This window comes from Carassius gibelio, chromosome A21 (assembly GCF_023724105.1).
Source record: "Carassius gibelio isolate Cgi1373 ecotype wild population from Czech Republic chromosome A21, carGib1.2-hapl.c, whole genome shotgun sequence".
Lineage (NCBI taxonomy): Eukaryota > Metazoa > Chordata > Actinopteri > Cypriniformes > Cyprinidae > Carassius > Carassius gibelio.
The window spans coordinates 12,176,084-12,201,651 of NC_068391.1; positions in this window are offsets into that span (position 1 = coordinate 12,176,084).

Sequence of the window (25,568 nt, forward strand, 5' to 3'; positions counted from 1 at the left end):
CCATAATTACTTATTTGTGCCCCAGTGTGTGTTGGGAAATGAACAGAAATAGAAGCATACACTGGTTACAAAAAATTGATGAAGTAATATTTTGATTTATAAATAAATACATAATATATATAATTCCAAGCAGGTAATTCTTTTGGAGCTCACAGTGCCTTGGGAGGACCGTATGGAAGAGGCCAATGAAAGAAAGAGGGCAAAGTACTCCCAGCTTGTGGAGGTTTGCCGGAGCAATGGGTGGCGGGCAATATGCCAACCCGTCGAAGTGGGATGTCGAGGGTTTGTGGGCCAATCCCTTTGCAGGGCTTACAAAATGCTTGGCATCACAGGGGCGAGCCAGCGAAGGGCCATCAAGCACCAGACGGTGTATCTAAATATAAATAATAAATAAGGTCATTATTAAAACAAAATAGTAGTTTTTCAACAATAAACAGATAAATAGATGTTATACGATAATCATAAATATATATATATTTTTTTACCGTAATAGTAATCCCCCCCCCCCCCCAATGAATATCCATATGCTCTCTTTGCACATTCAACAAAGTCTTATTGACGGATTAGTTGTGTACTGTAGATTAAACTCATATCTGAAGTGTTACCTGCACTAGCTAGGGGTGAAACAAAAAACTAAAAAACACCTGTCATCTAACATCACACCCGAAGAGATATGGTGTAACACTCCTGTAATTCAACACATAATATCACCGCAGTTGTTTACATGCATTTCACTAGTTAGTAGATACATGCTGCCATCTAGTGTTAAATCTTAAATTTGGGGCATTTCTCCTTTGGCAAGACGAAACCAGCATGGTGTGGCTTAATTCCAGGCTGCAATGCACATCAGATTGAGCAGAGAACTCATCTGGTTCTCTTGGTCATGTGGCAATGTTCAACAAGGTCTTCATAGGGGATCTGTTTTTAGGGTTCTTCTTGATATGGTCTCTGAATACAGACTAGATCTGGGTGGCTATGGTGACCTCGGAATAAGAATAAAACAGATTAATTGTGTAGATGCTATTCTTTTTACGATGTAACAAATATGTTATGGGAAGTGTGCCTAGTTCCGGTTGACCTAATTAATGCAGCCTAAAAATCTAGATTTAAACTGACAGAGTGTGTCTGCCTCCTGAACAATGCTAAGTAGATTGTTTCCAGAGTTTGGCTGTTAAATAGGAAAAGCATCTGCTGCCCGCAGTTGATTTTGATATTCTAAGAATTAATAAATGGCCAGAGATTTGAGATTGCAGCAGACGAGAAGGACTATAATGACATAAAAGCTTGGCTGAAAGTTATTTTTTTTTTTTCACTATGGGACTATGGTAGCCTGTATACAATAGCCTAGACCATATAAGAGTTACAATGAATTTATCATTAACACTTATTACACTAGATAATGTTATATAAAGGACCACTACTTCAAACTAATTATACTTGAAAACAGACCTCTGAGAAAATATTGCTATAAATTGCAGCAACACCTGCCCTTCCCCTACCACCTTTTGAACATCTTGGGGTGTATAATTATTTAAAGTAATGTAATGATCTGGTTTTAGCCAGGTTTCTGTCAAACAGGGCACATCTAGGTTATGATCTAGATATGATCTGGAGGGATGAAGATCATCTCTTTTCAACAGATAAGTTCTGCCACAAAACCTTGTCCATTTGTCTATGAAAGCTATGTTATTCTGTGGGCACCACTTAGACAGTCGTAGAGTGATGACAGTCTGCTATGTTAAAAACAAAAAATCAAACTGAGGAGAGAGGAAAAGAGTTTTGATGTTTTTCTGATCTGTTTCATTGGGATGAAATATATAATAAATAGATGAAACACAATAAATGTCCTCTGTAATGAATGGTTAAACTGAAATGTAAAATAAGCAACAACACTTAGTGTCGTATTTTCCGGACTATAAGTCGCACTTTTTTCATAGTTTGGCTGGTCCTGCAACTTATAGTCAGGTGCGACTTATATATCAAAATTAATTTGACATGAACCGAGAGAAATGAACCAAGAGAAAACATTACCGTCTCCAGCCGCGAGAGGGCGCTCTAATGCTGCTCAGAGCTTCTGTAGTCTACTGAAAACATAGAGCGCCCTCTCGCGGCTGGAGACGGTAATGTTTCCTCTTGGTTCTTGGTTCTAAATAAATGCGACTTATAGTCCAGTGCGACTTATATATGTTTTTTACCTCGTCATGACGTATTTTTGGACTGATGCGAGTTATACTCACGTGCAACTTATAGTCCGAAAAATACGGTATTAAAATTTGCTGTCAGGTCTTATAAAGTTAACACTTTCTCATCTGTCACTAATAGTTCACTATTACTGTCGCTATTACACAAGTAGATTGTTTTTAGATTTATAAAAATGTATAAACTCCCAAACCTCATTTTATAAATATACAAAGTTCACTTTATAAATACCAGTCATCACATGCAAAAGGTCTATTTCTTTTCCCGATACCATACTTCGCCAGCTCTGCATTAGTTTTCATATTTTCCACCACTGCCTGGACCTGGCCCTCTATCCCTTCCCTTGTTCCGCCTCTCCTCCTCCTCCCTCCTGGACTCATTTCTGTTTTCATTTAGGAGCGTCTGGGGATCTGTCACTAGAGGGCACTCTATCCTGTACCTTTACCGTTCAGCCAGACTGTTGTCACTCACTCACTACTCCATTCCCCATAATCCTTAGCCTGGACTCTTTATATCTGATTATCTCTGATTGCATTCAGATGTGTTTTGTTGTCTCGTCTGTCTTTTTTAAGCCTGGTTTGTTACGTCCACATTGCTCAGTATTGTTTAGCCTGCATGTGTTTAGCCCTAGTTCCTGTATTTTCAGCGTTTCTTGGTTTCTTGCCTTGCCTTGTTTTTTGACCCTGGACTGTTATCTTGTTTCTCATTGTTTGCAGCCCACCCTGACTATTTCTTGTTTCTTGGATTACTCTTTTATCTGCCCTGGATTACCTGTTTGCTGCTGTTTGACCCTGCCTGTTCTGACCACTCTTGTAATAAAGCCTGCATTTGGATCCTCAACTGCGTGGTCATCCTACTCACGTTACAAGTAGTAGTAGTAATAATAATAATAATAATATTTTTAAAATATATGATAAAACCATGGTATTTTTCATTCATTTCTAAAGTGCTGTTGTGCAGCATCTTATTTGAGAAAAAATTAAATGCAATGCTTTGTTGTATTTTAATTATGCTTCCAATTCATTGCATTTTAAAATTAGACAGTTGTTATGATACAGTACATTTGTTCAGAATCATAAAACACAGAATCCAGAAAAAACGAAAACAAATAAAATAACAAATAAAATGGAACACAGATTTCACGGGCCCTAAACTAAAAGGTAGAACTGTGGTGTTTAACTGTAAACAAACAAATCATCTTTACATTCATTTTCAACATCTAACAGAAATGTGTTGGCCACTATCACGAATCAAATGATCTACTTTTATGAGGTGCATTTGTCCTTTCAGATTCTTAAAAACTCCAGAAGATCGTATGTTCTTGCACAAGAAATTCATACAGTTCATACATACTGTAGATGACATGCATCTATGACAATCTAAATTCATAATTACAGCATGGCTATTTTTTCATGAATACTATAAATTACAACGTTCCTAACTCCCTCAAAATAAGCTGCAGTTATAGGATCCCCAAAGTCTTCAAGATAGAGACATTAAATGCAAAAATATGCAAATACAGAACATGTTACAATTATTCTGCATAATTCTCAAGAGGAAAGGGGAAAAATCACTTAGATGCTGTAAAACTCTGGGAGCTAGGGAACTGTGTTAAGATGGGATGTTATTCCTATTTTGTTCTACAAGGTTGAAAACACATAAAGTAGCACTTCAACTCCACAATTTGAATCATTATAAATTAAAAGGACAAACACATACAATATTATACAAAGGTGAAATAATCACTTATATGTATACTTACAGAAATCAATGTTACACCTCTACATGCTATTCATTTATCAGTGTCAGATGTTACCACAGAAAATGTACCACACTGCCAATTCTTTTAAGCATTTTCTGAGTTATACAATTCACATTTCTTTTTCAAAGTATGTGCTTCACTTTGCATTAAAAAGCTGCAATACCCAGTGGAGAATGAACAGTCTTACATAACAACTATCTGTCTGGCTGCTGCTTCCAAATATCATCTTCAGACGACCAGACAATTCAGTTTGGTACTCTAGCAGAACAAGATCCAGTGGGTTGTTTTGTCATATTTTGGAACATTCACCAACCCCTCATCTTTATTTTACCTTTTTTTTTTTTTTTTTCAAAGAACACAGATGTGTGGAGGGAACACACACGGACCTGTTGGCTGCCACAACCTCTGAGTTGGATTTTCATTCAGCTTTACATAAGCACTGATATGCAAATCAATCTTTGTGACTTTTGGATCGAGAGAGAAATTGATTAAAAGTGATAGAAATAACAATTAAAGTATGACTATAGTCCCCCCCCCCCCCAAAAAAAACCACGCGTCCCTTAAAGCCTGCATATGGTGGTTATTGTATGTAGGCTGCTCAATACAGTGCATTCAGTTTCTCATTAGCTGAAAAAGGAACTGGAGAAGGCTGTTTCAGTCAGTTACCGCCTCCGTGCAGCCATATGTCTGAGCTTTGTGCTTTGAGTGACAGGCCACGCCTACTCAGCCAATGAGGCCTTGATAAACTGCACAGACTAGCTCTGATATATACAGCCTGAACCGCTCACATTCGTTTACTCATCATCTGCTGGGGAAATTGTGTTGCGACTGCTGCAAATGTTCTATTTTCATTTGTTAACAAAATTTGGGATCACTATGTGTTTTTTATTTTTATTTTGAAGAATGAATATACACATTGTACACACATTAAATTGCTAAAAAATGACATGACATTGTTCGTGTTACAAAATAATTATATTTTAAATCAATTCAGTTCCATTTATCAACATTGTTTGTTGATGTTGGTTCACAATTAACATAAAAAAGACTACTAAACATATAAACATCTGTTCTGTAAAATAACTGTTCATTGCTAATTAACTGTAATAAACGCATTTTAACCAATAAAACCTAATTTTAAAGTGTTATTCCAAGCATGTTTGACAAGCAATACTCTTTCTTATCCAGCAAGTGGCAGCATTGCACAAGTAGATAAAGAGCAGTAGTCAATGTCTCTGAGAAAAACACTGGCTACACATGCATCAGTCACAATACAGAAGCTTAAGTAAAATATTATAATCTACATATTCTATCATACCAAGCCCAACTCATAGTAGCTATCTTTACCTCACATGAATGAGCTGCAATATGTAACATACTGTATGACTAACACTTAATTATTGCACTCCCATTTTCTAGCATCAATTGTTGAATTAAATCAAGTTTTATTTTTTATTTTTCTACCTCCCCTTTATTCTTCCAATCCTGAGCAATAAACCTTGTCAATGTGTGAAATAATAAAGATACACGCTCAGTCCCTTAGTTATTTTAAGAAAGAATATTTAAGAGAGAAAGAAACCTTTAAATTATTGCTAGTTTTATAATAGCTAATACATAAATATACTATAAATGATGTGTGATCCCAAGCTCAAGTCATAATTACACATTAAGGATATAATTCATGTTTTCACACACACACACACACACACACACACACACACACACACACACACACACACACACACACACAAAAGAGCTTTGTTTGAAGGTATCCATGGTGAAGACTCTATAATGGACAATGGTGGGAACATTATAGTACAGAGTAAACTGACTTAAAGTAGGTTGCTCAGTTCTGTTTCTAGATTCCTTCAGAATTCAGTTATTAACCTGCTCTAACACAACAGTCTGTTATTTAATCATCAACACAAAGTTTCAGTTTCTCTCTGTCTTCTCCAGGAGTGTGTGAATGAAATAAAAAGTGAAGAAGATCAAGAACTTTTCATGATTGAGAACTTCTAGCTTAAATATAGAATAGGTAGGTTATATAAACAGTACCATGAGTAGTTGTGATGTGAAGTATGTGTACACACACACACACACACATTTTCAGTCAGATGTCGTACTGAAATTACTAAAATAGCAGAATCGGAAGCAGCCTCCAGCGATTACTAATTCAGTTTACCTTTATCATCTATAACCTTGGTTGTTTTTCAATAAAGATATAGCAATGTATCTTGTTTTGTTAAGCATATGCTAGCTAGACAGATTGACAGACAGGAAAGCCTTATTTATTACTCCCTAAGGGTAAATTCAGATAGAAAATGATGAAAAGCAGTTAACATTTTAGGAATTATTCATGCAGAAATCCAGATAAATTAAAAAGGCCTTATGTCCAATTCAGAAATATCTAGTTGCTCAAGGCTATATTTTGAACACTGGGTATGAAAGATTTGTTTCATATACAAGCCTCATATACAAACGTCTTGATGACTTTCAGATCTCTGTTAGACCAAGCCAGCTGAATAAAGGATACAGAGGATACTTAGAGAATCTTTGATGAAGAAATGGACATCTTACCTATTGTTCACCCAACACAAGTTTGGTGAAACTCTGTGAACATCATCAAAACACCACTGGAAGCTGCTGAGGAAAAGCAAACACTTTCAAAGGCAATGGACATTTCTCCCAACGTATTCCTTTAGACATCAAAGGAAAAAAGTTTTTTGAGGTATTACACTGAGCATCTCAAACAAAATGCTAATTCATTGCAACAGCCTGCCAAAAATAAACAAATCAAACCACACTGAAAACTGTGAAAATGTGCATCGTATCTCTTATGCACCTCTATCTGCCCAAGATGACTCTTAAAACTAACTTTTATTAGTGTACCTAAATAGTTCAGAATGAAAATATAAATCATAATTCATTGAATTAGCAAATATTAGCATTAGCATTCTTAATGGTCCTGTATTTATCACAAGAACAGGAGTTAGTATAGTTGTTCCAAGATATTACATTTTAAGTCAGGAAACTGCATAACTGTGAGTTTTACACTCGATAAAAAAAACAAGCAGTTAATATTGGGAAATTTACAATACGACTCGGGTTACTTGACTGTAACCCTGTTCCCTGTTTACTCCTTTGTTTGAAGAGACGTTTGGACACGTCGACAGTGCAGCATTCAGGAGCAGCATCTCTTTCCCGCTTTTTCAAGGAACAGGGCTACAGTCAAGTAACCCGAGTTGTTCCCTTATCAAAAGCTACACTCGATGCTGCGCTCTATAGCACTAAAGGGAATGAGAATATCAAAGCCGCCACAAGTGTCTGAACCCCCAGGATTATGTATTGTGTGCATACAAACATCGAAGAGGTCTAAGGCATCACTCTGGGATGTGGACTCAAGGGCATAAGAGCCCGGAGTAGCATCAACATCCAAACTATAGAATGTGACAAATGTGTGTGAAGAGGACCTACCTGCTGCATCACACACTTTCTGCAAGGGCGCAACTCTTGCTAAAGCCATTGAAGATTCAACCCCCCCCCCCCCCCAGTTGAATAGGCCCTAACTCCTAGAGGTGAAGTTTGACAATGTGCCTTGTAGGCTAGGGCAATAGTATCCCTCACCCAATGTGAAACTGTTTGCCTGGTGTCAGCCAGCCCCTGGTTGCGCCCCCATGACATATGAAGAGCCACTCTGACTCACTCCACTTGCTAATGCGGTGGACATAAATCTGAAGAGCACATACTGGACACAGTAAATGAAGTCTTTCCTGATGTGAATGGCAGAGGACACAAGGCTTCGAGAATGAAGTAGGATGGACATCCAAACTATAGAACCTGACAAATGTTTGCGGAGACTGCCGCATCACACACTTGAGCAATAGCATCACTCACCCAATGTGAAACTGTTTGCCTGGAGGCAGCCAACGCCACACCCCCCGGTTGCGGCCCCCATGACATATGAAAAGGTGCTCTGGCTCTTGCAGGAACTCCAGCACTGAAACCATTTTTGCAGTGAGCTTGGTCTACCTGATGTGTCACGCACCAGCACTTAAAAAAACTCCATATGAGGGCATAAGTTCTTCTAGGGGAGGGAGCCTTTTACATTTGCTGGAAGGCCAGCATCTCTTAGTTGGTCCCCCTCAGGGGCCAGACGTGAAGGTTCCAGAGCTCAGGCCGGGTATGAAATACTGTCCCCTGTGCCTGAGAGAGAAGATCTCTGTACTGACTGGAATCGCCCATGGCGAGCCAACGAGGAGGGATATTAGATCTGAAAACCAAACTCTGGTCAGCCAACAGGGCGCTATCAGTAAGAGGTGAGACCCCTGTTGACGGACCTTGGCCAGGACTCCCGGGAGCAGAGCAATAAGAGGAAAGGCGTAAAGACACAGTCATGGCCACGCATGGGTCATCACGTCCAGACCCAGGGGAGCTGGATGAGTCAGAGAGAAGTAGAGGGGACATTGTGCCATCTCCTGTGAAGCAAAGAGGTACACCTCTGCTATTTAAAATCTTTCCCAGATTTGACTGACTACTTCAGGCTGGAGTTCCCATTCCCCGTGTTTCACAGCTTGTCTGGAATGTAAATCGCCCTGAGGGACAGGAACTTGTCCTGTGCCCAAAGCAGAACCTGGTGCAGTAACTGGTTCAAGCGGCACAACTGCAGTCCGCCCTGGTGATTTATGTAAGAGACTACAGATGTGTTGTCCACCCGCACTAAGACATGGTAGCCTCTCAATGTCCATTTCAACAAATACTAGAGCTACAGCAGCCTCTGCCCAATCCGAAGAAGTGCCTGGGCACGCTTCGGAGGTGGGCGCGATCTTCCAGACCGGAGTGTGATCTTTATGAGAAAAGAGCCTAGTGCAGAGGGGAAGAGAACCACGGTACTCACATCTGCCACTCTAGAACGCGACAGCAGCTTGCTTTTCTTCCAAACAATAAACATGTGATTTCTCTTCAGAGATCAGCCATGGAGAGCGAGGCATGCATCTCTTATAAAATCAGCAAAAATAGTACGTTGTTAAAACTTTCATTTTCCTTGCTTTTTACTCTCAACATGCTTCCTTTTAAACTAGACACACACACACAATGCAGTCTCTGAAGACAAAGAAACCTGAAGATGTATCCGTTTCACATCTATTTATAACCTGCAGGTGAACGTTATCAATGACATCACCTGCCGAGGATATTTAAGCCAATTCTTGGCGGGTTTGACACACATGCTTCACAACCGGTCGAACCAACAATGTTCTCATTAGCACTATTGAGTGTAGCATCGAGAGTAGTTTTTGATAAGGGAACTCCAAGTTACTCTATTTTTTCTCTTCAATGAAAATTGTTCCAAACGATGCCAAGGCGGTCCCATCGAACAAGACAAAAACAATAAAACCCATTACAAACAAGGCATTTGTTTTATCCATTGGGGACATACAGTAATTACTGATTATAATGATTATAATGATAAATATGGTCTTTTTACGAGTTGCGTTACGTATTATAAATATAAAACCATGTCTGCATTTGTAATTGGAGAAATTACAAACAACAAGCTCTACTCTACACTGCTACTCATCAGTGACAATTTTTTAAATATGAAAACTTCCTTACAGGCTGTGAGTCAGAAGCGCCAGACTGTCTTTGCAAAGTTGGAATTGTCCCACTTGCAAAAACAGCTTGTAACACTTCAAAGAGAAAGAAAACCTGAAATTGCATCATATGACCCGTTTAAAACAAAACGACTGAGCAACAGAATCAATGTCTCACTCACAATGTCAGTCATTTGTCACCACTTACTGTCACCAAACAGTGTAGCCTGCAGATAGTGTCACTGAAAAATCCTCAGTACAAAAAGACTGACATGCAAAGGAGTGATACTGGTTCCAGTGCTGATGGACTGTAGAACACAGCTAACCAATCAATTTTGAGAACCAGAACTAAAACTTTTTAAAAGATCTCTATAGGTGCTGGTCATATAATTAGAATATCATCAAAAAGTTTAGTTATTTCACGAATTCCATTCAAAAAGCGAAACTTGTAGATTATATTCATTCATTACACACAGACTAATATATTTCAAATGTTTATTTCTTTTAATTTTGATGATTATAACTGACAGGAAAATCCCAAATACAGGATCTCAAAAAATGTTAATATTGTGAAAAGGTTAAATATTGAAGACACCTGGTTCCACATTCTAATCAGCTAATTAGCTCAAAACACCTGAAAAAGGCCTTTAAAGCTGCGGTAGGGAACTTTTGACACTCTAGCGGTTAATAAACAGAACTGCTTGCGTCTTGCAGAAGAACATCATAGCCGGAACTACTTCTCTCTGTTTATGTCTATGAAGAATCACAAAGGTACTGGGTTACTCCGCCGCGGTACCCCCGAATCTAAAATAGTCCGAATATAAACACTTATTATAGGTGCACCCTAGTGATTCAAGCCAAAATGTTTGGAAAATGGATTCATGGTGTACTCGCTTATTATATACATTTTTCTACATTTGGAACACAAACAAAGTTACGGACCGCAGCTCTGATTGGTTGATCTCTTACCGGGAGCGGTCTGTAACTGCAAATGGCAATAGGACCACTGGGAGGAGCCAGAAGAGCTTGATTTTTTCACAGATTATCTGTCTCATATTCTACTGTCAGGACATAATGACAGGTTTAATAAATATGTAAAAAATATTTTTTTTACAAAAGTTCCCTACTGCACCTTTAAATGATCTCTCAGTCTAGTTCTGTAAGCTACAAAATCATGGGGAAGACTGCTTACTTGACAGTTTTCCAAAAGACAACCATTGACACCTTGCACCTTGCAGGAGGGCAAGACACAAAAGGTCATTGCAAAAGAGGCTGGCTGTTCATAGAGCTCTGTGTCCAAGCACATTAATAGAGAGGTGAAGGGAAGAAAAAGATGTGGTAGAAAAAAATTGCACAAGCAATAGGGATAACCACACCCTGGAGATGATTGTGAAACAAAGCCCATTCAAAAATGTGGGGGAGATTCACAAAAAGTGGACTGCAGCTGGAGTCAGTGCTTCAAGAACCACTACGCACAGACGTATGCAAGACATGGGTTTCAGCTGTCGCATTCCTTGTGTCAAGCCAGTCTTGAACAACAAACAGCGTCATAAGCGTCTCGCCTGGGCTAAAGACTAAAAGGATTGGACTGGTCCAAAGTTATGTTCTCTGTTGAAAGTAAATTTTGCATTTCCTTTAGAAATCAGGGTCCCAGAAACTGGAGGAAAAGAGGAGAGCAGAGTTTTAGAGCACTTCATGCTTCCTGCTGCTGACCAACTTTTTTGAGATGCAGATTTTGTTTTCAAACAGGACTTGGCACATGCACACAGTGTCAAAGCTACCATTACCTGGTATCCCTGTTCTTAATTGACCAGCAAACTCGCCTGACCTTAACCCCATAGAAAATCTACCGGGTATTGTGAAGAGGAAGATGCGATATGCCAGACCCAAGAATGCAAAAGAGCTGAAGGCCACTTTCAGAACAACCTGGGCTCTTATAACACCTGAGCAGTGCCACAGACTGATCGACTCCATGCCACGCCACATTGTTGCAGTAATTCAGGCAAAAGGAGCCCAAACGAAGTATTGAGTGCTGTACATGCTCATACTTTTCATGTTCATACTTTTCAGTTGGCCAAGATTTCTAAAAATCCTTTCTTTGTATTGGTCTTAAGTAATATTCTAATTTTCTGAGATACTGAATTTCGGATTTTCCTTAGTTGTCGGTTATAATCATCAAAACTAAAAGAAATAAACATTTGAAATATATCAGTCTGTGTGTACTTAAAGTTTCACTTTTTGAATGTCATTAGTGAAAAAATTTAACTTTTTGATGATATTCTAATTATATGACCAGCACCTGTATTTTGCCTGATTCTCACTGATCAGCTGTGGCAATCAGCAGTCAAATATTTCTGAATAATGACCTTTGTTGAAGGCAAGAATACCATACAATGCTAGAAATGTTACACCACCTGTAACACCATATTGAGTATATGAAATAACACATTAAATAACTTTTCTGTGTGTATGCGAAGGCCAGGCAGTAGTAGCCTGAGGTTTATTGCTACAGTGATTGCATCAGATGGATGCAAGGATGCTGAACATTCTAATGCAACACTGACGGATAACTACTGCAATGTAAGTGAGCGGAACCAGCATGAATATCTCTCAGTATATTCTGATCATGATCCGGGGCTCTAGTGGTATTCCGGTAACACAGCGAGTCTGACTTGAAAAATGCCAGGCAGCACTACGTGTTTGATGAGCACACTGGATGGTTCATTACCTGCATGATATAAACCCCTCAGCTGATAAACATCCCTCTTAACACTGCTGTTCAACATTGACAAATTAACAGATTTGAGATGCAGAAAATGTGTGCCTGAATCTTGCAGCATGCATATGATTAGCTGCATGGCCAGTTTTAACATGCAGTGAAGCTGACATTTCAGGGTTATTGTAGATGTTGCTTGTTCCATCCTACAATTGAGTTGTTATAAATATACAACACGGATCTCACAGAGGTAGATCTAAAATGACAAAGACGTTTTCTACATCTCATCTCGACTCTGGGATTTGCATATTCTCAGGTGAAACTATCAACATATTCATATATTCATGATTCATATATCATAAAAGGTTGGCTGAGCATTACCTTTAAGATAAGATACTTTTTTGGTTCCATGTTTTTTGCTAAATCAATGCTTCCCATTATCATGCATTCTACATTTCTTGAACAACTTCTCAAAAACTAAAACAAACAATTATGATTGTTTAATTAATATTTGCTGATTCTGTCAAACGCAAATTAACAGACTTTTAAAACACATGCCAGTAGGTTTCTGACGAAACAAGGAAGAAATTGACTTGAAATACTCATGGGAGGAATTATTGACACCATGAGGATGGAAATACGCCATAGATTTAGTGCAGTAATGAGGCGGAAATGAATCTGAAGACAGACCTGAGTGCTTGGAGGGGTCAGCAGGTGTTGCAGGACAACATCATGGCTGGGCCGAACAGGTGGTGGGTCTGCGTAGGTGGAATCCAATTTGGCACAGAGACCTGGAGCAGAGATTAAAGGGTGAAAGCAAGAGGATACTGTCAGCTTGACAGCAAGGACTGTTCCGCATGGGTCACAGATAAACTTGAGATGAGAGGAATACAGAAATCCAAAAACCTTTGGCAAACATTTGCTTGGCTAAAACCATGAGCAGTTAACAATCTCCTTGATTTCTGCCAGACAAATAATTATGTAATAAGATACGAAATGCTGTGCTACACAATTCAAAAAAGTTAAGGCTAATGAGCATTGTAAGGTACACTGAATTAGAGTTCTCTGGTTGAAAGAGCTTTTGTTAATTGTTTTTTTATGAAGTGGCTGAAAGAGAAGAAATGTCAGTAAATTGTAATGTACAGGTCAACATACCCACTGAAGTAAATTCATATTTACCTAATGCAATAACTATGCTATGATCAGTTTATTGTGCACTCTGTGCTGATTTTTGAAAATGTACTAGTGTTAGCATTCTTAATGGTTCTATATTATTCACACAAGCAAGAGTGCTGTTGTTCCAAGATACGATGTTCAAACAAACAGCATAATTTGCGAGTGCAGTATTCCTTTTAAATATAACAAAACAAGAAGTTAATATTAGTTAACATGCACACAAAAGTGGCAATTGCCTTCTCTGTTTTTGCTCTGAAATCAAAATAGTTCCAAATAAATAGAAGAGAAACAGTAGTGGTGTTTCATTGCTAAATGAATGAGTATTTTGGAACTAATCAGTTGGGCGAATTGTTCAACAAGACAAGACATACTATATACATTTGTGAATGAAATGGTGTGTTTAAAGGAATATATATATATATATATATATATATATATATATATATATATATATATATATATATATTTTTTTTTTTTATTATTATTATTATTTTTTTTACAGGTTTGCCATACTTTCCAGTTTTGCCATATTAACAGTTGTGTCATATTTTATCACAGTTTTCCCTTTTTGCTTATATTAAAGGTTTTTATCGCTTAGAAAATGTGTTTCTTTGCAGGCTCTTTCCTTTAGAAGCCAGGACTGCAAATTTGAAGCGAAGACTGCAACTATCCATTTTATAATACAGCAGAGAGAGTGCAGAGTATCAAACTACTGGCAATCAATTTCAAGATCTGATGAAATCTTCATCAACATATTTCTGAAGGTTCAGTGTTGACTGGCAAGCAGAGCTGGCATCTCATCTAATGCCCACCCCCTCCTCTACATGTGCCGTATCTTCACAGTTTGAGTGACAAGATTCACCTTGCCAAAGGATAAGAGTATTAAACTTCACAAAACAGCTGTCACAGCAGCAGAAATTCTCACATTAGAAAAAAAAATAAACCAACTACTATGATTTTTTTTCACCTTTTAATTATATCCTTATTTTTAAGAAATAAAAAAGTAGCTTGAGTGTATCAACATAATGAAGATTTTCAAACTGCTTTCATTTGTTTAGTGCTAATATAAAAAGATTATAGCCATTTTGTTAAACCCTTAGACCATTTGAGATAACTCTCAGTTATCTAGCTGATAATCTATCAGCTGTACATTATTTAGATTATGAATGATGAATGTACAAGTTTCCCGCTGTTATATTTACATTGTACATGCATGCATGGATCTTTCAAGATTTTACAGCTAGACAGTCGGAAATTCAAAAGTTATGTTTTCAAAAGTCTATTTAAGTGTCTATTTTACACTATTTTATACTGTTCAAATGTTTGGGGTAAGTCATTCATAAAGACCTTCATTCATGTTTTTGAAAGAAGTCTCTCATACCAAGGCTGCATTTATTTCATCAAAATACAGCAAAAACAATAACATTGTGAATTATAATTTCAATTTAAGATAATTGTTGTCTGTTTTAATATACTTAATGTAATTTATTCCTATGATAGCAAAAGTGAATTTTCTGAAGCCATTACTCCAGTCGTCTGTGTCACACGATGCTTCAGAAACCATCAGCATATAATATGCATTATTTAAATCATCAAAATACGAATTTGTAGATACCAAACATGGTATAGGTGAGGTTATTAACTTGGGATTCTATCATAAAGCATGCATAAAACAGTATACAATACAAAACACAATATACAAGAACAGTAATAATACACACAATGGCTTAGGGATATGTTCATTCATAGAAAGGTTTTGCTATGAATGAATGAAATAAGTCTTTCCTATGGGCAGTACAGTATGTGGCTGTTTCGATCATTTTTCTGATAAAATGCTTTCACATTAATTACTGTATACAAACCAAGTTATGGCATCAAACTGACTTGGGTCCTCCTTAACCACGGAACTATGTAATAAATATGACCAGGAGCATGCACAGACATAAAAAAGGAATTGCTAGCCTCTGAATAAATTGTCTTCTGAGAGAAGCCTGCATTCTTTGCACCTCTTGCAATGCATCTGCTGATAAACATGAATGCCTTTCTCGGCATGTAAGGTTTTGTTGGCTAATTCAAAGGGACGGATACTTCAATAATAGTGAAAATGGCATCTTCCCTCTACCAAGTCGTTACCTAGATACTGTGATGAACAGCTGCCGCTAGTACTCACAATGGCGCTTAGACTGATGATGCAAACATATAATAAGAACCAAACAATACAACGTGAGCAGAGACCTGTGGGCAGAGGAGCTCCGGTTCAGACCAACCCATTAAATCGACTATGAAAACATCATTAAAATTAGACTTACTCCTTCTATAATTCCTTTTATCAATACATTTCCTCATTCTTTATTGCACACATGGTTTAGGATACTCACATAAGGAAAAGTATAAATGAGCACTCCCATAACATTTGTTCATTTCTATGTAAGGGCAATGTTATACTTCCCTTTTTGATTGATCGCTCCTGTGCAGCCTTTGCTGTGGGATAAAAATGTTTCAAATGAATGTTTGGCATGCTATTATTCCACTTTATCTTAATATAGACTCCCGGCCTACTATAATTCATACCTAGACCCAGTTCACAGCGCTACTTCGAACAGAAGCACTGACAACTTTGCTTCAAATGATAAATGTCGGAATAAACCACCATTTTTTCCCTTTAGTTTGGTGAAAATGTGTAACTTTCAGGTGGGATAAATGACAGCCCGTTGAGTATCACTACTTGTGTTAAGTGCAAATTAAATAAAACTTACGGTATATTTAATGAGTTTGAAGTTCAAAGTACACTGCGTGTGAGAGGGAAATAATAAGATGCATGAATTTTAATCATGTCCATCAATGCCCACAAAATCCTTATGGATTTCTATGCATGACTTTCACATGTAAGAATGCCAGTCAGCATCAAAAGCAGGTGGTCTTGAGGACCCCTAAGGAGCCTAAGGACCAAACTTCCAGCTTAGATGGCCGTATTATGGATGTTTTTACCCTTGCAGTGTGGGAGGACAGGAGGCCAAGAGTTCCTCTTTATTCTCCATGGTGCATCAATGACCTTGCAGCGACTGCTCAGCTCGGTTCATTATGCTACAAAAACACTCACACTGATGCTAGCTCTCTGCCTAACAGCTGTAAATTCAAAACCCATCCTGATCTCTCCAGCCAAAGGGCTAATTAATCAAAAATAATGATTAATTCTCAACTCATCTCAGTTACTTCATTTCTCACATCTAGTGTTTTATGCTCTAAATCAATATAGGCTCTCTTTGAAAAGAAACACATATATGTGACCGGGCAGATAATAAAGAATCTGAGAGAATATTGTAAAATGATAATACCCAGGTTGACTACTAAACAAAGGAAACTGAAAAAGTGGAGGCATAAGATTTATGAGTTTAATTGATTCCTATTATAGCATAGATACAGGTCAAGGCATAGAGAAATCAAAATTAAAATCCATGTAAAGCAATATTCAATGTGTTCTGAGTGTTATTCAAGTGTTATTACCCACCCAGCCAAATTTGAATAATACATAAAAAAGGGTAAGTAAATAATATAAATGACCAAAATCTTAAAAAAATAAGAAATATTCTCTGCTCTTAAATGCTTGGGGGCGTGTCTGCTGTAGGCATGGAAGCCACACCCACTAAAGCTGTCAACTCTGACTGAGCTGTTTTGTAAATTATCGCAACCAGGTAATATACATTATTTGATGAAGACATAGATAGCTAGAAAACTGTAAATTTACGCTAATGACTCGTGATTGAGCAGGCGAACCACTGATTAAAGTGTAAGGGGAGGAGCCATGCTCAGTAGCTCAAGTGCATCATCCAGACATGTTTCCAGGCCCGCCCCAAAAAATCCTGAACACAAAAATGTTGAGAAGCTGTTCAACGGTATAACTCCACAATTCATTACTTAATAATACATAGTCTTCGTTTTCAGCAAAACATTTCTAACATTTATAATGTGTTTAGAAACAATTCTATGAATAGCCTTTACACTGACTTTAAGAGACACAAGTCTTCCACATTCTTTTCTATATTCTTGGAGCTATACTAGAGTAAATGAATGGAAATAGTTGCCCCGAGGCATTACCAAGTTGGGCGCCCAATGGATAAACTTGCCTCAAAGGGATTTTGGTGAAGCTGAGAGGCATTTTCTATTACAGAATAAAACACATACCAATGCTAAGAAAATATCAGTTGAACCAGTAAGAAGTAGCAATGATCAGCAGAGGTTTGTAGAAATGTACAATTAACTACCCAGGTAAATTATCTATGTTTGATGGCACTCTGAAAATAGAAAAAAATATATAGTTTTTTAAATGTAAAATTCAGGGAAAACAATCTTGCATAATTAAATATCAAATATCAGTTTTGACAACACTAATAAATACTTTGTCTCATGACATTGCAAGAAGCCAAATGAGCTCACTAGAGCGATGTGTTTCTAAAAATGAAAATACTTATTTAGATGACGGCAACTTTGGATCAACATACAAAACTGTCAAATATTTTGCTTAATTTGTAATCATTACAAACACAAGTTGCCACCTAACATGATTATTGTGTCAGTTAACTGAATAAATGATGATAAATAACCACATAGCGTGTAATAGTTGTATATTACTACCATATTGACATTACTTCACTCATCTCTGACTTCACTCAGCTTTCCTAATGATAACATTGAAGCAAGCATTTTCTATAAAGCTCCTTTTAAAAATTTCCAGAGAGCATCTTGTATAGCTCAAATGAAAAAAACAAAACATGTTCCTAACAATCTTAGAAGCAAACTTTTGTACTACAGTAACTTCAGCAAACGGTCCGAGCCTGATGAGATAGTGAGCCGGCAATACATTTGAATGAGATGCTATCAATCCATGGGCGGTGGCAGCAGGTCGTAACAGGTCTTATTGAAATCTTTCTATTTTAATAGATTTTACGCTCAAGTACAAATCTTCAAGTTCCTTTCTCCAAGACAGGCCGCCAGACCTGACTCCAGCCAAAAACAGAGTACATCTTGTCTGCAGAGTGTAAGATAACCTTCCGAATACACAGGTCAAGTGCCCGACGACACCATTCTTCATCTGCACTGTCAACCTGTCCGATTCTGTGTCCATCATTGCATTCTTTCTTCCTGAAATTGAAATGCGGGGGAAATGAGATGGGCCTTCACTCAGGGCACACTGTTTAATACGCGTCCACTCCTGTTCCTGCCGAAACGTGAAGCACCTGCGAGAGTGTAACCGAGCAGAAAGCACACACACGAGTCATGTGCGCACGTTCAGCACACACAAAACAGAAACGTGCCATTCGTTCGCTCAATCACCCACTCGGTCGCTCAAGCCCACAACCCCTTTCTGTCTCTGCCCTCTGATCTTCCTGGGAATTAGAGGAGCGGAAATCATTGGAGCATGATAAGTGTGGAAATGATATGTTTATGAGGCAATAAAGCAGGGAGGGAAAGGTTTCCTAATAAGGGAGATCTAAATAATGGAACCTGATCATCCTTGCAATACGTGGATATTAATATTGACCCCGTATTTCAGTGACAGAGGAGCCCCATTAAAGGTCAGGAATTAATGCAGGTTTATAATGAACAGGCAGGCTTTTATAGATAAACATATCATAATGAAAAACGATCCAACTTTAGCAATGACATTAGAGTGGTCAAAGCAGGCTCCTATAAAGTCTTTCCAAACACTTTTTCTTTTCCAACACTTTAAAAATATGATCAATTTGTACTAAGACAAGTAACATGCATGTAAAATTATATGAGTATAGTTACTAAAAAAAGCAAATGAATGCAGAATCATATTTAAAATGCTTGCCCTGGGCACAGCGGATGAATGGTATACTGTAACTGACAAAACACTAGACAGGTTTGTGACTAGTAGGATAAATTTTAGCAGGCCTGTATTCTTAGCTGTAGGTTTAGTGTACAAACGAAAGGTGGGGAAAGGCTTCCCACCAGCAATCCGAGTGTTATTCTGGCAGGTGGGACACCAGGGATATTTTCTGTATGGGCTGCTGGTATTTATATCCATGCTGCTCTTTTGCCCATGGTCATTGTGCCCTAGAGCACACCACTTACTTTAACAGTTACTCTACAGGTGCAAAAACATGACAATGCTCTCAACCCTTTCTCCGTTTTCTAGAGTACAGAAAAGGGATTGCTCGGGTTGCACGGCTCAGTGGTTTTAGTATGAAGGGAAAGCTGAAATTAAACATTATGTAGAATGTTGCATAAAAAAAAAGTCCCCAGAATGACCTGAATATATTGAGCAACACAACCATTTTCATCTGTGAAATAAAGAAGGCTTCTTAAGCACCGAATAAGCATGTTACAATAATTTCTGAAAGAACTTGTGACGCTGAAGATTAGAATGATGCCTTTTTAAACGCGTTATCTTTTTAAAACATATTACAATGGTAAAGTTATTTGAATGTTTCACAACATTATTGTTTTACATATGGTATAATTCTTGCATCACTTAATAGTAAGTTTCCTGAATGTCCTTTGTTGGTCAGCCAAACAGATAATTACAAATATTACAAGAAAAAATTCTTAAATATTACAGAAAAATACAAAATAAAATAAAATACAATATTACAGTTGCCTCTGCATATAAAGCTGGGACAAGTATTTTAACACTGCAATAATTATACACCTCACCTTTAAGAAAGTGCATAAATTGCTAATCAGAATTTGCTATTAAACATCTATTAAAATTTGGTACCACAGCCTGTATCAGAAGATAACATGGCACGAGTGAATATGGGACAAATTAAGCCATACAGTGTTTGATTTCTTCAATATATAAATGTGCAATTGTCAAATGCATTGCTGTTTTTAGTGAAATTAGGATGTCACACACAAAGCTGTGTGGTGTGAAGACCTAAGTAAAATTATCTCAGTTGCACAGCAGCTGTCTGTCCAAAAGAAGCTGTAAAGTCATTTGTGGATCTCTTTTCTGTGTGCACAAAAGGTCACCATCAAAATTGCCGTTAAGACAAATAATTGCATCCTGTGCCTGGGGAAAACAACAAGAACCTGATAATCACAGAGTAAATTTACCGTGATAAACTTTTAAAGGGTCAGTCAGAAAGACCGTAAACATTTATATGAGCAGTCAAGTGCGGGAGAAGCTGTCTTTCTCAAATGCAATGACATGCTTGGTGTCTTTGGACACTTAATAGCCATTCATAATTGTTTGTTTTCTCTCCATCTGCACAAAATCCCATGCTTTTCAACTGCAATTGCTATCTATTAGGGAGGAACAAATAAAAAGCAGCGTTTTGTTTGGATGAGTTGTGATGAGTCCTCTTCCATGGATAGGTTTTGTTTATTTTTTCTTTTTATGCACGGTTTGCGATTAGTTCATTGTGAACTGTGGATTCTCTGCCCATATGCTCTTTAATTTAAGAATTAATCCAAGCACAACTTGATGAACAGGTGTTATCACTGAGACTTGTTGAATACTCTATATAGTTAACATGAAGTACTTGCAGTGTTTACATGTTCTGCACTGTGACTGTGGTAATTATCATCTAACACTATTTTAAATAATTGTATAAATATTATGCATGTATGACCTTACATTAATATAGAGATTTCTGTGTAATATTCATATTCATATTCATATTCATATATATATATATATATATATATATATATATGTAGTGATATAGTGATATTTGAACGGGGTAAATTTGAAAAAAATCCTAATTTACATATTTATACTATTTATATGAATTATGTATATATTTATTTGATTTAATAAAGATTTTGATTAAAATAGGTACACATTTTTCTTCATACGTATATTTTAATATATTCAAAATTGTAATAATGATAATATTCATAATCATCATCATCAGTCATAATCATCTACTTTTATTTTTTTTTACTTTGTCATGTAAATGTTAAATTAAAATGATTTAATAAAATACAATTCTTCAAATGATTCTATAAAGAATACTTAAATACATGCAAAATTAATAAATACTATAAATGTAATTCATAATACAAATATATACAATTTAAAATTTCATGTACAGTACATCAATGTGGCAACAATTAAAAAAAAAATATCACTACTAGTTGCTTATTAGCATGCATATTACTAGCATATTGGCTGTTATTTGTACTTATGAATTATATATTAATGCCTTATTCTGCATGACCATATTTTAAATTCCTTAATCTTAACCCCCACCTACACTTAACAACTACCTTACTGTCTATTAAAAAGCAGCAAATTAAGAGTTTATTGGGGAAAAGTTAATAGTCCGAGAGAATTATTCCACAAACTAAATGTGTGGCCATTACTTAATATACATTTGAACCTACATGGAATGTTACCTGTGGCAACAACAACACTGTTGGATTACTGTGTTTTGATTTATAGTATATATTGCCTGAAAGATCAGATTAATGTGGAAAATGGCTGCACAAACATATTTGCACATATTTTGAAGCACGCATTTCGTCTTGATATGAAAATATGATGTCTTCTTGTCTGTCCTTCTTGGCTGAGAAAACCGAAATGCTCTGGAGAACAGAATCCAACAGCCCTCTAAAGAAAATGATCAAATGGGAGGCACTGTTTAGATACTCTAATTCATCTTGCTTATATTTCACAATATGAGTGCGTTGAAGGAGCCAATTGTTATTTAGTCAAAACGCTCCAAATGGTTTATGAAATGCTTAATTTTCCACAAGGTCAGTGGGAGGACACGCACACGTCCGTATAAAAGACAAAGCGCGCTTTTACCTGATGAATTCCCAACAGGAGGAATATCATGCATACACTTAGGTGAGACTTTAAATTAACAAGCTTGGCTGAGAACACAGAGTAGATTGATGTCTTACTTACTCTGTTTGATGCACCATGCTGAGATTAGTTAAATTGAAATGAAATTGGGTGTTAAATAAATATCTGGCTGAAACTGACAGTGACAAATGAGAGAGTGTTTGTAAATGGAGAGTTTGGCTTTTTCTCATATGTATGTCACTGTTAACCTCCATGTTGCAAGGCAAGTATCACATATCCTTGTAAAAGCCATTTCCAGTGACTATGAACTACGCTTCAAAGTTATTACGTTCTGTCGGCTGTTCCTATCACCAGAGGTTCAAAATGCACACCTGTATTTTTCCGCAGGCCCTGAACTTGATCTTTCTGATTAAACTGTATGGGGTTGTTCTGGTTCTTTCTTTGATATTATTTGAAGCAGAGTGGCCCACAACAAAAGTCATGCAAGAATACAGTAACCGCAATTTTTCAGTGTTTAATTTGAACTGACATTAAATCTCCAGTAAAAAGGTATCACAATTCTTTTGGAAAATATATCTTAGTTGTTTTCTTTTTAAAAGGTACCAATGGGTTTCAGAAGCAAAGCATTTTGACAGGTTAAAGATTAATCCACAAATAAAGACATCTCAACTGAGTAGATCAACTGAAGGAATGAAAACATCCAGGTCAAACCATGAAATTTCCTAAAAATAATTAAAACTCATAAAGTTTTAAAGTTTGAAGTTTTAAACAGTCCTGTGAATTCCATTCCTAAAGGACTATGTTTTATTAGATCTGCAACCTTTGAGTTCTTCGAGTCTCTTCAGTCACTATTGCAAAGATAAGGAGTGTTTTTTCCATCAAACACGGAAAGCATCATGTTTTAATTGACTGGTGACAAACATGAACAACACTGAAACTGATCTTTGCTTCTTCTAAATTAAATCTGTATAAAATTAAAACTGTATATATATATTAGAATGTCAATGAAAAGTTCATTTATTTCAGTAATTCAACTCAAATTGTGGAACTCATTTATTAAATAAATTCAATGCACACAAACTGAAGTACTTTAAGTCTTTGGTTCTTTTAATTGTAATGATTTTGGCTCAGATTTAACAAGATTTACCTTGCAGCGTTTGGACAAATACTCAAAGGCACTGTATACAGTGAATACCTTTCTTTGGAAACGGCATTCATTAGCAACTGAGACAGTATTATTTTTAACCAGTAGCCTACTCTTACAATTCATGCTTGGTTTCATGCAATCAAGTTATATAACATGTCTTTACTTTTACAAATAGGTTGGGTAATTCAATAACAGCTTCATTTCGTCTGTCAGGTTTAAATCATTTAGATAAAGTTATAAATGACATGCAATTCTTATTCAAGCTGAATGAGTTTCTGATGACAATGAATAATAATTGAATTCCTTCTTTAGATAAAAGAAGTAAGTCTGTCATGACTCAGTCGTGTCAGTGGTTTCCTTTGTTCCCCAGAGTGTAAAGCATATGGCATTATGCGAAATGTCTGTGTTAAATTGTGAGCTACACTTGGATATTTCTTCATTAAACTCTAAGAAAGAAAGTGACAATAATGTTACTAATCAAGCAGCAAACTCAACAGGAAGTCAATGTGATGCGACACACAATCCACGGACGTGTCTACAGACCAGCTCAATCATATTTGACCAGTAATGTTGGCATAAGTGCTTTAAACAGACAAGAGAACACACTGTTAACAGTGATTGAAGAAAACTTGAGCCAAACAGATCTTCTTGCAAATAATAAAGACACAATCAGATAAATAAAACAGTGTTTCTAAATTGCATGTTTGTATCTAAATTGCAACAGGACTATCAGCTAGATTTGATATTTTGAAGATCTATTTTAGGTGTTCTGATGAGAACGTGATTTGACAGTTTGACAAGGATAAAACGGTGTAATTTTCACTGTATTCCCAATCTGAAAGCATCTGAAAAGAAGTTCAATTGTATCATGCAGCCTACTCCTTATGCAAAACATTCAAGCAAATATGACATTAAAGGAATAGTTCTCCCAAAATAAAAATTTGCTGAAAATTTACTCACCCTCAGGCCTTTCAAGATCTCAAATGAGCACCTTTGGAGAAATTTAGCATTACATGACTTGCTTACCAATGGATCCTCTGGAGTGAATGGGTGTTGTCAGAAAAATAGCTCAAACAGCTGATAAAAACATCACAATGATAAAAAAGTTATTAACATGACTCCAGTCCATCTATTAACATCTTGTGAAGTGAAAAGCTGCTTTTCTGTTGGAAACAAATCAGTCATTAAGGTGTTTTAAATTTCAGTCTTAATAATGCTTCCTCCAGTGCAAAACCCCATCCCCATCGTCCTCTTCTCAAAAACAAATCCACAGACATATTTGTTTCTAAATGGCACTTGAACCGTGCAAATTTCTCTGCTGATTCACACAAGTTGACTTTTTCCACTTAAGAAAGCAATATTATGGATATAGGGCTTATGTTTAGCTGGAAGCAATGATTTGAGGTTAAAAATGAATGATGAATTTATTACAAACTTGCAGTTTTCAATTCACATTGTTCACAAGATATTAATTGATGGACAGGAGTCTTTTTGTGGATTACTGTTATGTTTTTATCTGCTGTTAGAATTCTCATTCTGACGGCACCCATTCACTGCAGAGGATCCATTGGTGAGCAAGCGATGTAATGCTTAATTTCTCCAAATCTGTTCTGATGAAGAAACAAAACTGTGAAATGTGTTTTGTGTGTTTTGAAATGTGTTGGATGGCCTAAGGGAGTAAATGTTTAGCCAATGTTCATTTATGGGTGAACTATTTCTACAGATGAACTTTAATATTAATTTTGGCTGGGTTCAACAAAGTTGTTCAATTTAAGTTACTCTTCGCATTGGGTTGAAAAAGAAATGCGAATGACATTGACCTTGGCGTGTTTCAGACTTATTTCAGACTACTGAAGTGTTAGATGCATTTTGCATTTGCTTTTGAAAAGTGAGTCCAGATATCGAAACTAGTTTCTGCCGTCATACCAGTCATAGAAACAAGGTCTCCACGAATGCCATAAGACAACATCTTCTGTCTTATTAACTTATTAGCTTATGAAACTTTGGAACTATTCGACTTGCAAAGAAACGATTGTTTTTAACTTTAGAAATGTAATTGGGTATAATGACACTCAAAATGCAGTAAAAAATAGATTGCTTACTCTTAATAACTTATTCTTTTACATTTAAAGATTCAAGGCCTTTTAAAATTAACATTTGAATCATAATATAATTTCATTGTGCCTGCCAGTGAAACACAA